The following is a 12887-nucleotide window of genomic DNA, read 5'->3' on the forward strand; positions in this document are numbered from 1 at the left end:
CATTATTCCTGGTTTTCCCCAAGGGTGCTCTGGTGAACCATTTATCACCGATCCTTTGATGTATTCCCTTGATGTAGCAGTAAGCTGCTACCAGGGGAATATATCAAGGGCTCAGCGAACAACTGTTCGAGTGATGATGTCACTTGATGTCCATCAAGTGATGAACAAAATTATGTTCAAGTGACTGTCACTTCAACTGGTTGTATCCAGGTAGCGCTGATATATAGCGGTTTCTGTCATTTTCTCCTGCCACCGCATTTAGGTATCAGTGTAGCAGACTTGTGCAAGGTTTTCAGCAATCCCTTTTTGCAGCCAGAGTTTCAGGGGAGCTCAGCTACTACCCAGGGTTTGCACATACAAAAAACTTCTGGCAGAAGTGGGATTTACCATACATCCATAGTAACTGCTTGTGTACATGCTTTTACCCTACAGTAGCTGGAAGCTAATTTGTGACAGTATCTCCCCAGCAAGGCCTTAGACAGTAGCAAGTAATGGTTAATTGCTCAGCATAGTTCCCGCTGTGCCAAGGGCTGGTTTATAAGAACAATACCTTTTTTCCATGCTTAAAGCCTTTCCAAGCACACAGACTGCCCCCTGACTTCACTCTTGGTTGAGGTAAGGGTTTTTGTGGGTGATATTTTTATTGAACTGACTGTATTTCTCAGCATTCAACTACCACTGGCCAGGCCCAGAAGATGGTGCGACTCTTCGCAAGGCGTTACAAAGTGCTGCTGAATTTTTTTTTTTTTTATTTCTCTTCCAGAAATGGAGGTGAGCCATAACATCTGAATTTGGGTTCAAACATTTCCATCTCCTGAGAAGGCAGGGCACAACATGGGTTGAGGCATCTAGAAAATTGGTGGTACAATTCATAGTCACATTCTTCCAGTGAAAGTATGGTAAGATCTGGGCTTCCATTTAAAGGCCATTTCCACTCTGGCAAGCCCTTTCCCACAGAAAATTCTTGTTTGCTGGGGGGCGCTTGCACAAATATAGGCAGAGGGGAAAATGTCTTTCAAGCACGCTATTACATCTGAGGTACGGTTCAAAGCAGCAGCTTGCATCCTGAACAAAAGAGCAGAAGCCACATCCATTCACAAAAACGAGGGGGAAAGAAGCAGGAGTGTTAAATTAGACGAGACTTCCTGTACCATTAAGTCCATCCTCTCAGATCACACATGCCATGGGAAAGACTGAAAGTATTCAGAAACTCTCAGGATCAGGCTTATATTTCCTTTTAAGCAGAATCGGGTATTGTCAGTCACTTTCTGACATGCACTGCTTCTCTTTCTTGCGCTCGCTGCCGAGTTCTCTTCCAATCTCACTTGATACCTGACATAACATATTTCACTTTATTAATTATTTATTTCTCTTGGGGCAGTGCCAGGTCATGGACTAGTACACCTTTTTCCTAGGTGCTATATAAAAATCAGAACAAAAAGGACACCCCTGAAACAGCTAGGTTATGGTTTCAGTGCATAGGCAAACTGCTAATGCAGGCAAACTGCTGGGTCCAAACTGGCCAAGTCTAGAGTGCTATGTACTATTACAGCAAGTTACAATGACATTTTCTTAGGGGATACAACCTGGAAGACAGGAATGTAGTCAAGCTGGTTTTGAAAAGCAGGTATGCCACTGAACTAATCCAGCCAAAGCCTATAAATTATTCATTTTCAGGAAAGTTAGAAAAAATGGTATTTTTCCTGTGTTCGGTTAACTATGGTGTTTCTTCAAGGTTTAAAAAATAAAAATAATAATAATATGAAAAATAAAACAAACCCATTGTATTTGTCTTTGTGTAGCAGTGAACATCAACAACCCAACAAAACACATCTGACTTGCTCCGGGGAGACAATGAATGTTTTGGGAGGGAAAAAAATCAAACTGGGAATTTTTATTCAATCTATTGTCCACTCAGAGTAAAACCAGAGTGGGACTGATCTTTTAAACATAGTGCCTTTATTAACCAACGTATTACAGTAAGCAGTGTCACATTATTTATTGATAAAGTCTGCATAAATCTGAATTTCAAAGTATGCCACATGGTGTATCTGAGGTCTCTTAACACTTCAGTCTTACATCTTGCCTCACTATAGCTATGCTTACATTAAAGTCAATGCCAAAACGTCTTGTTCCTTAGTGCAATGACACATGGTACAGACATACTATTTGAGACTGCAACATAGTCTAGAAATGCGAGACAGCTCTAAACACATTAGCTTGCATACTCAAAGCAATCTAGCTACCATAGCATGGACCTTACATAGGTCATTTTACCTGGCTGGACAGTAAATAGTGTATGTATATCTCATCTCCCAGGCACAAAGGAACAGGGAATTTTGCCATTGATTTTAGTGGTAATAATACTGCATCCTCCCCTGTTAATACATCCCACCAGTTCTGCCCAATACACTTTTACCCATTTAGAAGTGGCAGATTTTGCCCTTATCCATATACAACCAAGCAAAGATACATGCTGGGGCAAGGTTTCAAAAATAATCTCCTTCCTGGTTTTCCCGCAGACACCCAGCTCTCAATCATCCTTTTAGGAGACAGTCGGGGCAAGGAGTTTGACATGCTGATGTTGGGGGAAACACTTTTTAATCAGTAAATAAGGAGGGAGAGTGTACCCACTTGAGACAGCAGGGCAGGGACAGGACAGCACAAGGGAGGAGTGACATTACTCACTGAACAAACAAGACCCACCCTAAAACAACTAGAATGGCAGCAAGGCTGTGACCTATTGCACTAAAAAAAGTACAAAATTGAAGTCCTTAATGCTCCGGGTCCGCAAACAGCTCACATCTTGCAAACAACTGGGAAAGGCAAAACCAACTAAAGTTTGCATTTGCCTTCGCTCTCTGAGCTTTCATGTCAAACTTAATCAGGAAAGTGACAGTCCAAAGCACCAAGCAGGCTTAACTACTACGGTACAGGAGAAACCCTCCCTCGGTAAGTTCAGGTTTTTCTTTCCTTCTGTCTGTTCACTGTGACCATCAGGCAGAAAATGCTGATGTGTATCAAGGAACAACTTACCCCCGCCACTTTGAAGAACAAATAAACCAACACACCGTTTTGAAGCCAAGTCCTTGGCAGAAGTTCACATTTGTCACATGAGAACACACAGGACTAGGCTGAAGCATGGGACAGAAATGGCACACAGTAAGGGAGCAAAGCAAGACATACCGAACAAGTCACAGTCACAAAACAGAATACAGATTACCTTTCAGAGGCTCCTGCCACAGACCCCAGGACCACTGAGCTGACCTGGAGCTGTTCGGGCAGAGGTGCTGCAGTCTCTACGCAAATGCTTTCTACCTGCCAGCTGTGGCTTGTTATATCTTTGGTAATCAGCTGGCTGAGCACTCACAAACACCAGGTACAAATACACAGAGGGGTGGAGTACTCAGTCCTTCCAGCCTGTAGAAATATTTTCTCTTACTAGGCTTTAGTGCCACCCAAACCTGTTCAAGTATATATTTGCTTCCCTGCTGAGCGCTTTCTTTCACTGCTGCTGGGACAGGTTCATAGTCTCTGTCTCTTCCTGGGAATGTAACTTTTTGCTGAATGCTTTCTAGGACGCATAATTCTTCCTTCCATTGATAAAACAGGCCGCAGGAGAATTATTTACTGCTGGTGGGCTCAACGTAGGCAAAGCGGATCTGAATTTTCTTCTGGAAAATGCAATCCTATTTAGCAGTTTGCATTTTAAATGCATTATCAAAGTATTTGTGAATTAATCCTCTCTTAGGCAGGTGTATTCATATTATCATTTCTTACCAAACCAATACGTAGACCAGGGGTCGACAATGTTTTTGGGCAGAGTGCCAAAAACACCCACAACCTCAATTTGTAAGATGCTGGTGTGCCAGGGGTGGATGATGTGGGGGGCCTGCGAGGGGCCAAATACTTGTGGCAGCAAAGCCCCAGCCCCTTCCCTACCATCTGCCCTGAGGTGCTCGTGCCAAGCAAAATGCCTTCACGTGCCACACTCCGGCACCTGTGCCAGAGGTTGCCTACCCCTGACTTAGACTTTCAGCTGTTTGAGGCAGGGACCAGGTGACTATGTCTAGCACAATGGGGCTCTTGTCTGTGCTTGGGATTTTAATACAAATGCTCAAATTCCTGTCCTACAGATGAGGAAAGCAAATCAGAGGGAGATTAAAAGACTTTCACAAGGTCACGTCACAAAACAATTTCTGAACAGGAATTTGAAGTTTCTGTTTCTTGGCTCCCTCCCTAGACCATACTGCTTTCCTCGCAGTAGCCTAACAGCAGGAATATTGTGCTCCTTTAAGCTTTAGTGGTATGAAGATACTAAGGTGTACACAATGTGAAATTCATCCCAGTTATTAATGTAATATCCTGGGGGTGGGACCCCTAAAAGCTCCTTTGCAAACCCCTCTGGTATACATAAGTAATCTGACTGTCAGTATTACTGACAAGTCTTCTAACATATTCATCAGCCCGCTTTGAACGCTCCATTGTTTGGATCACACGTTGTCAGGACGCAGCTAAAACAGACAAGCATTGCATTCCCCGAGCTCTCTTTCCACATCCTGTCTTGCTCATTTCCCTGGGGATGGCACCTTTATTCACAAGCACAAAGCAACTGTGATAACTATAGTTCTTTCTGGCATTAATCCTGAGACAGAAATTGAGGCACTGGGGCAGCCCAATGGTTTAAGTAGCCTAATATCCTGCTTTCAATAGTAGCCAAAGCCCAGTGCTTCTGTGGATGACTCGCTTCCCATAAAGCATGCAAGTAAAGCACCTAAATATGCAATAACATACCACTGGCTTAGCAGTGTGTGGATGGACGGGGGTGTAGCCTGACTCAGCTAGTGACCAACTCATGCCCTGAAGTTTGAGGACTCATAGCCTTTGTCATTTAAACACAGCTAATGCCACTTCCAATGCTAGTTTTGTTAAGAAGTGATTAATCTTTTAGCTAGGTTTCTCTTTACCAAGCCATTTCCTTGGTGAGTTTTTTTCTGTTTCAGGCCAAATCAGCCAATTCAATTCCAGCTTCTACTGACTGAGCAAAGCTCAATCATTCAAGTCTGCTTGGTGCTACCACCAGCAAATATCCTAGCTCCCAGACACTTCAGCTTGGGGATTCAGATACTCCGTGGCAGGCATCCTATATTGCAAGCCCCAAGCCGAGGCGGTAGTCTTGCTTGCCCCTAGCAAAAAGCCCATAGGAGCAAGCTAGAGGGAAAACCTGAGAGCAATCCCCCATCACCATAAATTGTGTAGCTGAGATCCTCTCATTGGGAGGCATTTAGTAGACTCTCACACAGGGCCTGGTTGCAGTGCAATGGCCAGGTCTTCATCCTCAACTAAGCCAAGTCAATCAAGCCTGAGAAGGAGGGGATCTCCCCTGCCAGGTCAGTAAAGCCACCTGGGTAGAAACCATGATCATGGTATCTCTCCTAAGACATTTCCTTGATTAACATCCTTACAGCCCCTAGAGAGAGCAAAACTTGCTTTTAGCTGCAACCACCAGCTCACAAATAAGATACTCTCTCTGGACAGCAAGCTTGGAAACTGTTTTACACAATGGTAAAGAAGGGAGTATGGCTGTGGACAGACAAAACAATTAAACAGATTTTATAGAGGGGTGTGCATTTGCACTGTATTTGCACTTGTGAATGGGAGGTAGTTAATCTTGGAAGGGACGGGGGAAAAAAGCCGTGTCACTGCCTGTGGGGGAGGCAGCTGCCCCAGGTGCATGACCTTGTTATTTCTGGTGGGTCCTGATGGGAGTAAAGCTAAACTGGTACAGCTTACCCTGGAAGGAAGCAGCTGCTAATTTACAGTGGTTTAGTGTACATTTACTCTAGAACAGAGTGGACACAAACAGTTATAACATAACAGCTTGAAAGGAAGGACATTCATCTCCCCTTTTCAATCAGTCTGTGAATACCCCCTGTACAGACTAAGCTAGCAAACTAACACACACATTGTAGTATTGTCCATTGGTCTCTATTGCATCTTGTGGACCTTTTAGGTTTTGGTAGAATGAACAGTAATCCCAGAAATCACACTATATTCTGAAATTTCATTGAAAACTGGAACCTGAATCACGCAATTATAGTATTCAACTAACATTAGCTGTGGGCCACGCCTTACCTAATATACTTTTTATGCAAGGCCTTACTTTTTAATATAACTTACTAGCTTGTTCCAGCTAGACAGGAATAAGATTTTGCATTTCATTGGAAATTTTGCATGATTATTTTTTTCCTTTAAAAACAGAAACAAAAACCAAAATTTTTAAAGTTTTACACAAAACATACAGGAAGAAGGTTCATTGCCAGTCTGTCAGCATGCGTTTTTTGATACAATTGTTAAAACTGTTTGGTTTTTTTATTACCTCATTTTTCCCTGTTTTTTAAAATAAGGGCAATTTTAAAATAAACAATGTTCCCTTCTGAAAACTCTTCACTGATCATTATTTTTAAATTTAAGTTTGTCAAAATCTACATTTCTTTCAAAGCATATTGCTTTCCAGGAATCCCTGTTTTCTCACAGGAGAATGTTTCTCAGAAAATTTCTGATCACCATTAACACTTATCCAGTTCCAAATCTAGAGGCCTATCTCACAACTTTCATTCATTTTGTAATCTATTTTTATTTCAACTCCATTTAGGCAAAGTCTCCATTAATAACACAATTATGGACTGAAAAGAAGATGAGCACAGACTCATGGACTTCTCCAGTCTCTTTAAATATTCATTATACAGCAAAGACTCTGATTGTCATCAGCACTTTTATCTTGCTTCGTGAACTGTGTATTCTAAGACAAAACCCTTCCTTGGCACTGTACAGGAGACGGACGTTCACCATCCCACAGCATTTGCATTTCAGGATGTTTATTTTCCTTTATTTACTAAAGGCTTTTCTTTTCACCAGTACCTATCCAAGCATTTTTCTTGAACTGTCTCACCGGATTTGGCCTGATCTGGGCAGAACACATTTAGCCTTTTCATCAAAATACTCGTTCTCTTTCTGCAGATTGCAGTAGCATGAGGCAAAGTTAAATATGCTTCCCTGAGCAAACTGCTCTGCAGCTGTCCCACCTCCAAAAGAGTGATCCGAGTCTGGAACCCGAGCCTGGAGCTCGCTGTCTTGGATTTCCAACACATTCCCATTGAGGTGAGGGCACGGCGGCATCAGAGTCGCTGTACTGACTGCATCTAGCATTAGACATATTCAAGTTTGAGACTAGTTAACTTGGTTACTGCCAGCAGCTAGGGCTGTGCAAAGCTTCAGTCCCTGATTCAGTTTGGTGGCGATTCGGCCTAATTCGGTGGTCAAATCTCTGAATCCAAATCAAATCAAAGGACCCTTTAATCTCTCCAAATTGAATCAGAACACTCTCAATCGATTCGGAGAGATTCAATGATTCAGACAGAGCTTTAAATGTTTTTTCTACATACCTCTAGGTACCAGGCAGCTCATGAATGCTGTGATGCTGGGGTGCATGGAGTGTCCCAAAGAAGTGTGGGGGGCTCCCTAATGCACTCAGCAGTAGACCCAGAAGTGGACCAGAAGCACATCCAGTTCACTTCTGGGTCCAACAGGGAATGCGCAGGACCCCCCCCAGTACCCTTCAGCTCAGCAACTGGTGCCTCCTGGGTCTGGGGGGGGCACCCAGGGTCTGCCTGCAGCTGATCACCGGGTGGGGCCCTGCGCGCTTCCCGGTGGACCCGGCAGAGGACCAGAAGCACTTCCAGTCCACTTCCAGGTTTACCGCCAAGCACATGGAGGGCCCCCCCCGCACTCCTGTGGGATGCTTCATCTGCTCCAGCATCGCAGCATTCATAAACCACACTGGTACCTCGAGGTATGTAGAAAAAACATTTAAAGCTGTGTCTATGTCTGAATCAGCATTGAATCTTCAGATTTGGATTCAGCCGAATCAAATCTGGGACAGTGATCCAAATCAGTTAATCAAATCACTGTCCCTGATTTGGGCCGAATCAAATAGGGCCTGCTTTGCACACCCCTACCAGCAGCATAGCTGTGATAGCAAGGAATTCAGCTCAGGGTGCCTGGATACCTGGGAGGGTTTTGCAGCACATACCGAACTCCATATTGCTGTGGCTACACCACTAGCAGTACCCAAACGAGGCAAGTTTAAAGCTTGCCTTTATATAAGCTTCAGTGACTGTAATGATGAGGCAGTAAGGTGCTGAGTCTATGGTGCTCAGCAGCATTTGATAGGGTTGGCTTCCTATTGTGCTGTCATTGGTGGTACACAAATCCTTAGAAAGACATACAATATGTGCCATCTTTCTCCTTTGGCTTGTTATTAAGGTCATTTATATGGATGGCAGTCACCGTTCCTATGAAACTCACCTTCTGTTTCCCAATTCTGAGGCAAAATAATATTTGTGCATTTGTACTGTCACAAATAAATTGGTTCTACAGTAACTAGTGGGACATATATATCTCTGGTGTCACTTCCCTGATGTCCGTGGCTTTACACTGGGGGTGAAGCTGGCTTGTCAGTTATGCTGCTGTAAATTCCAAGTCGCTTTATTAAGGTTAGTGGACTTTAAACTGGCATAACTAAAATCAGAGCTGGGCCATATGTCTGATGTAAGAATTTAATCTTTCACAGTCTTCTCTTAATATACAATTACTCATTGATGGGCCATACATTCTTCTGGGGAACATTTCAGTTCTGCTTTTACTGCTCTTTTACATGCAGTTCAAAGACATTCCATATATTCATACTGTGGAAGAATGTCAGAGCTGACATACCAACACAGACCACTGGGCTGCCTAGCTTGGTATCCTGGCTCTGCTATTAGTTTCTGCATAATGCTTCTAATTGTGCAATTATTTATCCTGAATGAGGAAGGACATTGGGATGCACTGGAGAATTTTCTCCTAAAGTAAAGCAAACTCTGCTTTGCTGGGAAATAATTGAAACCACTGTGCAGGCAATCAAAATTGCTTCTTTTTCTAGCAGGAGTTTTTGATGAAACTGCCACCAAAAAAATCTCTTCCTCCCCCCCAAGTTAGAAATGCTCAGCTTGTGCATCTGACAGCTGCATAAAACTGCTTGATAATTAGTGATAGAGCCCCCTATTATTTTATATCTTGTTAGTCGGCTTCATTTATTAATGTCCAAAATGTATACCAGCACAGTTGAAATGCTGTCAGATGAAGAGAAGTTTAATGCATTTGTACCTCAGTGTTGTCCACTACCTGATTTGAGGTTCTCTAATGGCACAAGCCCTATTCCTTTGTGCTAAACATATGCATTTAAAGGTGGCTGACTAGAGCACAAGCAAGTAGGCAATAATATACCTAGGCCAACATTAGAAAGCATAAGAAGCCCAGGAGAAAATGATGGAGAAAAACAAGGTGGAGCTGTGATTCAGTTTGTTTATGGTCTGCTCATTTCAGCCAAAAAAAATAAATCAGGCTATGCATCATCCTTCCCTCTGCCAATCCCATTCCTAGAGGGATAGAGTGGGTCATGAACTTCCCACCTCATCTCTGTCAGGAGGTCTAGGATTGAGCCAGCTGGTATGTTTTTCAACCAGGAACTTTAATAGGAAGAGTCCTGAGTTGCCTAAGGCCTTGTGTTGTCAATAAGCAAAGTCATTAACCATGCAGTGAGAGAAGAATTAGCAGGCTTTGTCTGTTCCTTGGTTCTTGGATAGGTTTTAATTGTATTGTTACATGAGTTCAGCTGGGATGTTTCAGGAGTCAGCTCCCAACTGATGGTTGTGTAATTCTCATTATTTGCAAATTGCAAAATAAAAGGGTTTCTGCAATGAACAGTTCCAGGGTCATTGAGTTCAGGTTCATTCTTACCCAGGCTGAGCATGGAAAGGGCAATGTCTGTGAATGTCTAACTCCTTTATATGCATCTGCAGAAAAACTACTATAGTTTTGTGCTTTAGGGGGATAAATAGGAGGAATCTATTCTGGTTACATATATAATGTGATTCCAGAGCTCTATGTCAGTATTTTTGACCACTTGGAGGGAGTGTATAGCACAGGAAAGCACAGTGAGAATGAGGAGGTATATTTAATAATAAGAGGCTAAGTTCTTTACAACTTGTTCAACTAGCTTCCCATCTTGTCTTCAGTTTAATTTGTAGTAAAAATGATACTTGAACATATCACTGTCCATTTTCCTTAGTAAAGACATTTAAGACTAATGGGATTAAGACAGGACATTTTACACTAGACATCAGGGAAAACATCTTCATAAAGAGACCTGCTGTATTGTGGTATACTCTTGCCAGCAAAGCAGTCAAGACTCCATCTTTTCCTAGACTGCAAATTATGGAGCTATCTTTAGTCCTCACCTGTAATGTAGACTTTGTACATGCTTGGTTCTTGGATAGGTTTTAATTGTATTGTTACATGAGGCTGGGAATGCCCAGGTTCAGTAGGGTTTTCCCAGGTCAGCATTACATGCTTAGTATTTAACCACCAAGGGATAGTTGTCTAGGTACCAAAATGGAAGACAATGACTGGGCAATGAAGGCACCAAAATGGAAGGCAATGATCCAATAGAGGATTTAATTGCCTAGAGGTGAGAAGCTGCATCCACTAATGCCTAGGCACTGTGAGACTTTCTATGGGGAAACCTGGAGCTGCAGAGAGGCAATGCAACGAACCTACATGTTGGTCTCAGAGAGGCACCTAGAGGAAACAGTAGGTATGGGGTGCATCTGACTCCTACCTCTCTCCAGGGCATAAGCACTCAACTCAAGGCTGTAGCGAGGCACTTTTGTCCATTTAGGACCCAGAACCCTAATCCGTCTCTGGCAGTGAGCAGCCAACAAACAAACCCCCACATTACTGAGCAGAGATCATCTATTTTCTTTTAGGATGCAGCTAACCCTTTCAAAATGTAGCACCAGGAGCACATGGTAGCAGTGCTGCTGTTTATACAATAGTCCAGCTGCTAGGACACTTACCAAGGACATGGGGACTTGGGTTTAATGCTCTCCTCAATCCAAGGGGGCTCAAGCCCACATCTCCCAGGACAGTACCATACCTACCAGCCTATACCTTACTCTGCAGGGAGGTTTGGTGAATTGGTTTTCATCCTAGGCAGATCTGAGGCACTGCTTTAGATGCCTGAGCCCTTTATGCTTCATGATTCCTGCAGATAACTGGATGAATTATGTTCTCAGGGTTTATTTATTGCCCCCCCCCTTTCCTTTACAGACAGCATATTAATTGCTAATGCTGCCTTTTATTTAGCCAATGCTATTTGAATGGCTAATGAAAAGTAGTGAATAACTGCTTCAGTGTAGGAAGCTCAAGGGAAGCAAAATCATCAGTAATTATTACCATGCTGCCAATAGCTCCCTGTGGGAGCTGAGAGCTGAACTCTCCTCTGAGTTACAGCAGTTTAGAGCTGGAGAAACTCAGCTGAATTCAGTGGACTGTCTCCAGATTTGCCTTAGTGAAAGGGCAGAGCGTGGCCTAGAGACTTCAGCTGAAACTTGGTTGTTAATAAGAAACATTTGCTAATGTTCGTTACCAGAGAACTTGGAGTGCTGCAACTGCAGCGGCACATTTACACATTATGCCTTCTCCATCAAGTGATTTTGGTTTACATTGAGAATTTAGAAAAGGAAATAAATAGGCTGTTATTTCCTTCCCACAAGGCCCAGAAAAGTTAGGGTGTTTTTCCTCTTGCCATTATTGTTATTCTACAGGAGAAAAAAAGAGCTACAAAATCTAAACCAGCTATTTCTTCATGTGGGAGCTTTCAGAACAGATAAAAGGTTACTGTGTCAGTACTGAAACAGGGAGTTATTGTATGTGCAGTTGCTTAGTGGGTGGAACAGGCATTTGTAACCACAATCATTCTCCTATATGAGCATTTTATGTTCCCACCAAATATGCACTGATGATAACAATACTATGTTAAATATTTCACTTCATTAATACAGTTTCTGCAAAGCCAAGATAATTACTTTCACCAGCTGTCAGTGCTTTTGAAGCTTTGTGGCTACATTGTTTTTTTCATTCTACCCCTTGCCCCTCTCTGTACATGAAGCATGAAGGGCCTGGTTGACTGAAAATGGATTATTCATGTCTATGCTAACGCATATCTGGTTTAATTTTGCTGAGAAACTAGCCTGCTTGCAAACGGGTCCTACTAGGGCATTCAGCAGCAATAGCAGTGTGAGGAGATAATTATCCACACAAAAAAAGATGAGCGCTTGGGTAGGTAGGGATGAACTAACACTGAGAAAGGAAAGTTTAGATTGTGCAAGACTGCTGAAATACAGTGTCACGGGGGCAACGTTACCTTCTTCACTCCTCACAGTAGATCTTAACTTCGGTATTCACCCTGTAAACTTATCACAGTCAGCAACATACAGGTTTGTCTGCAACCAACACAAGTCTATCCGGGTTGAATTCCTGATTTCTAATCTTGGCTCCGACATCAAATCCCTTCAAGCCAAACTGCAACTTTTCTTTTCCTTTCTATAAAACACCTTAGTAAAAGTGGGGGAAAAACAATACTTGCCTCTGAAGGATCTGGGGATAGCTGCTCCTTGCTCAGGAAGGGCTTTGAAAATACCTATGGAAGGAAACTACAGCAATTCTATCCCAGAATACACTGGAAGAGAGATCTGATCCGATGAGGTTACTAAGTTAATGGATTTCTCTTGCATTAGAATGAAGCACTAAGTCAGTGCAGGGGACTAGGGTAGTTGGACATTTTTTTCCCCTTCAAATAAGCAAGTTGAAGTCAGGTCAAGATACAAGATTATACAAATGGAAAACTGAAACTCAAGTGCTCCGGCCAGATGAAAAGCATTACTCACTGATAATTTTGAATATTAGTTTTAGTTAGCCAAGAAAGAACTACACGCTTTTTTTTT

The 12887-nt window shown here is 42.7% G+C and overlaps 1 protein-coding gene across 9 annotated transcripts in view; it reads right to left on the reverse strand.

The window, feature by feature from the left end:
- Nucleotides 1–3821, reverse strand: part of BCAS1 (breast carcinoma amplified sequence 1) — an 81035-nt gene extending 77214 nt beyond the window's left edge. For 2 of the 9 annotated variants that reach the window (XM_014517197.2, XM_025197377.1), the window contains exon 1: nt 3224–3804. The gene's annotated coding sequence lies outside the window, so the exon portion shown is untranslated. Of the gene's footprint in view, nt 1–3223 lie in introns of all 9 variants that reach the window. The other 7 variants (XM_014517196.2, XM_014517195.2, XM_006018181.3 and 4 more) reach the window with 7 other exon arrangements.
- Between the last annotated feature and the right edge of the window lie 9066 nt (nt 3822–12887).

Source organism: Alligator sinensis, unplaced genomic scaffold (assembly GCF_000455745.1).
Source record: "Alligator sinensis unplaced genomic scaffold, ASM45574v1 scaffold115_1, whole genome shotgun sequence".
Classification (NCBI taxonomy): Eukaryota; Metazoa; Chordata; order Crocodylia; family Alligatoridae; genus Alligator; species Alligator sinensis.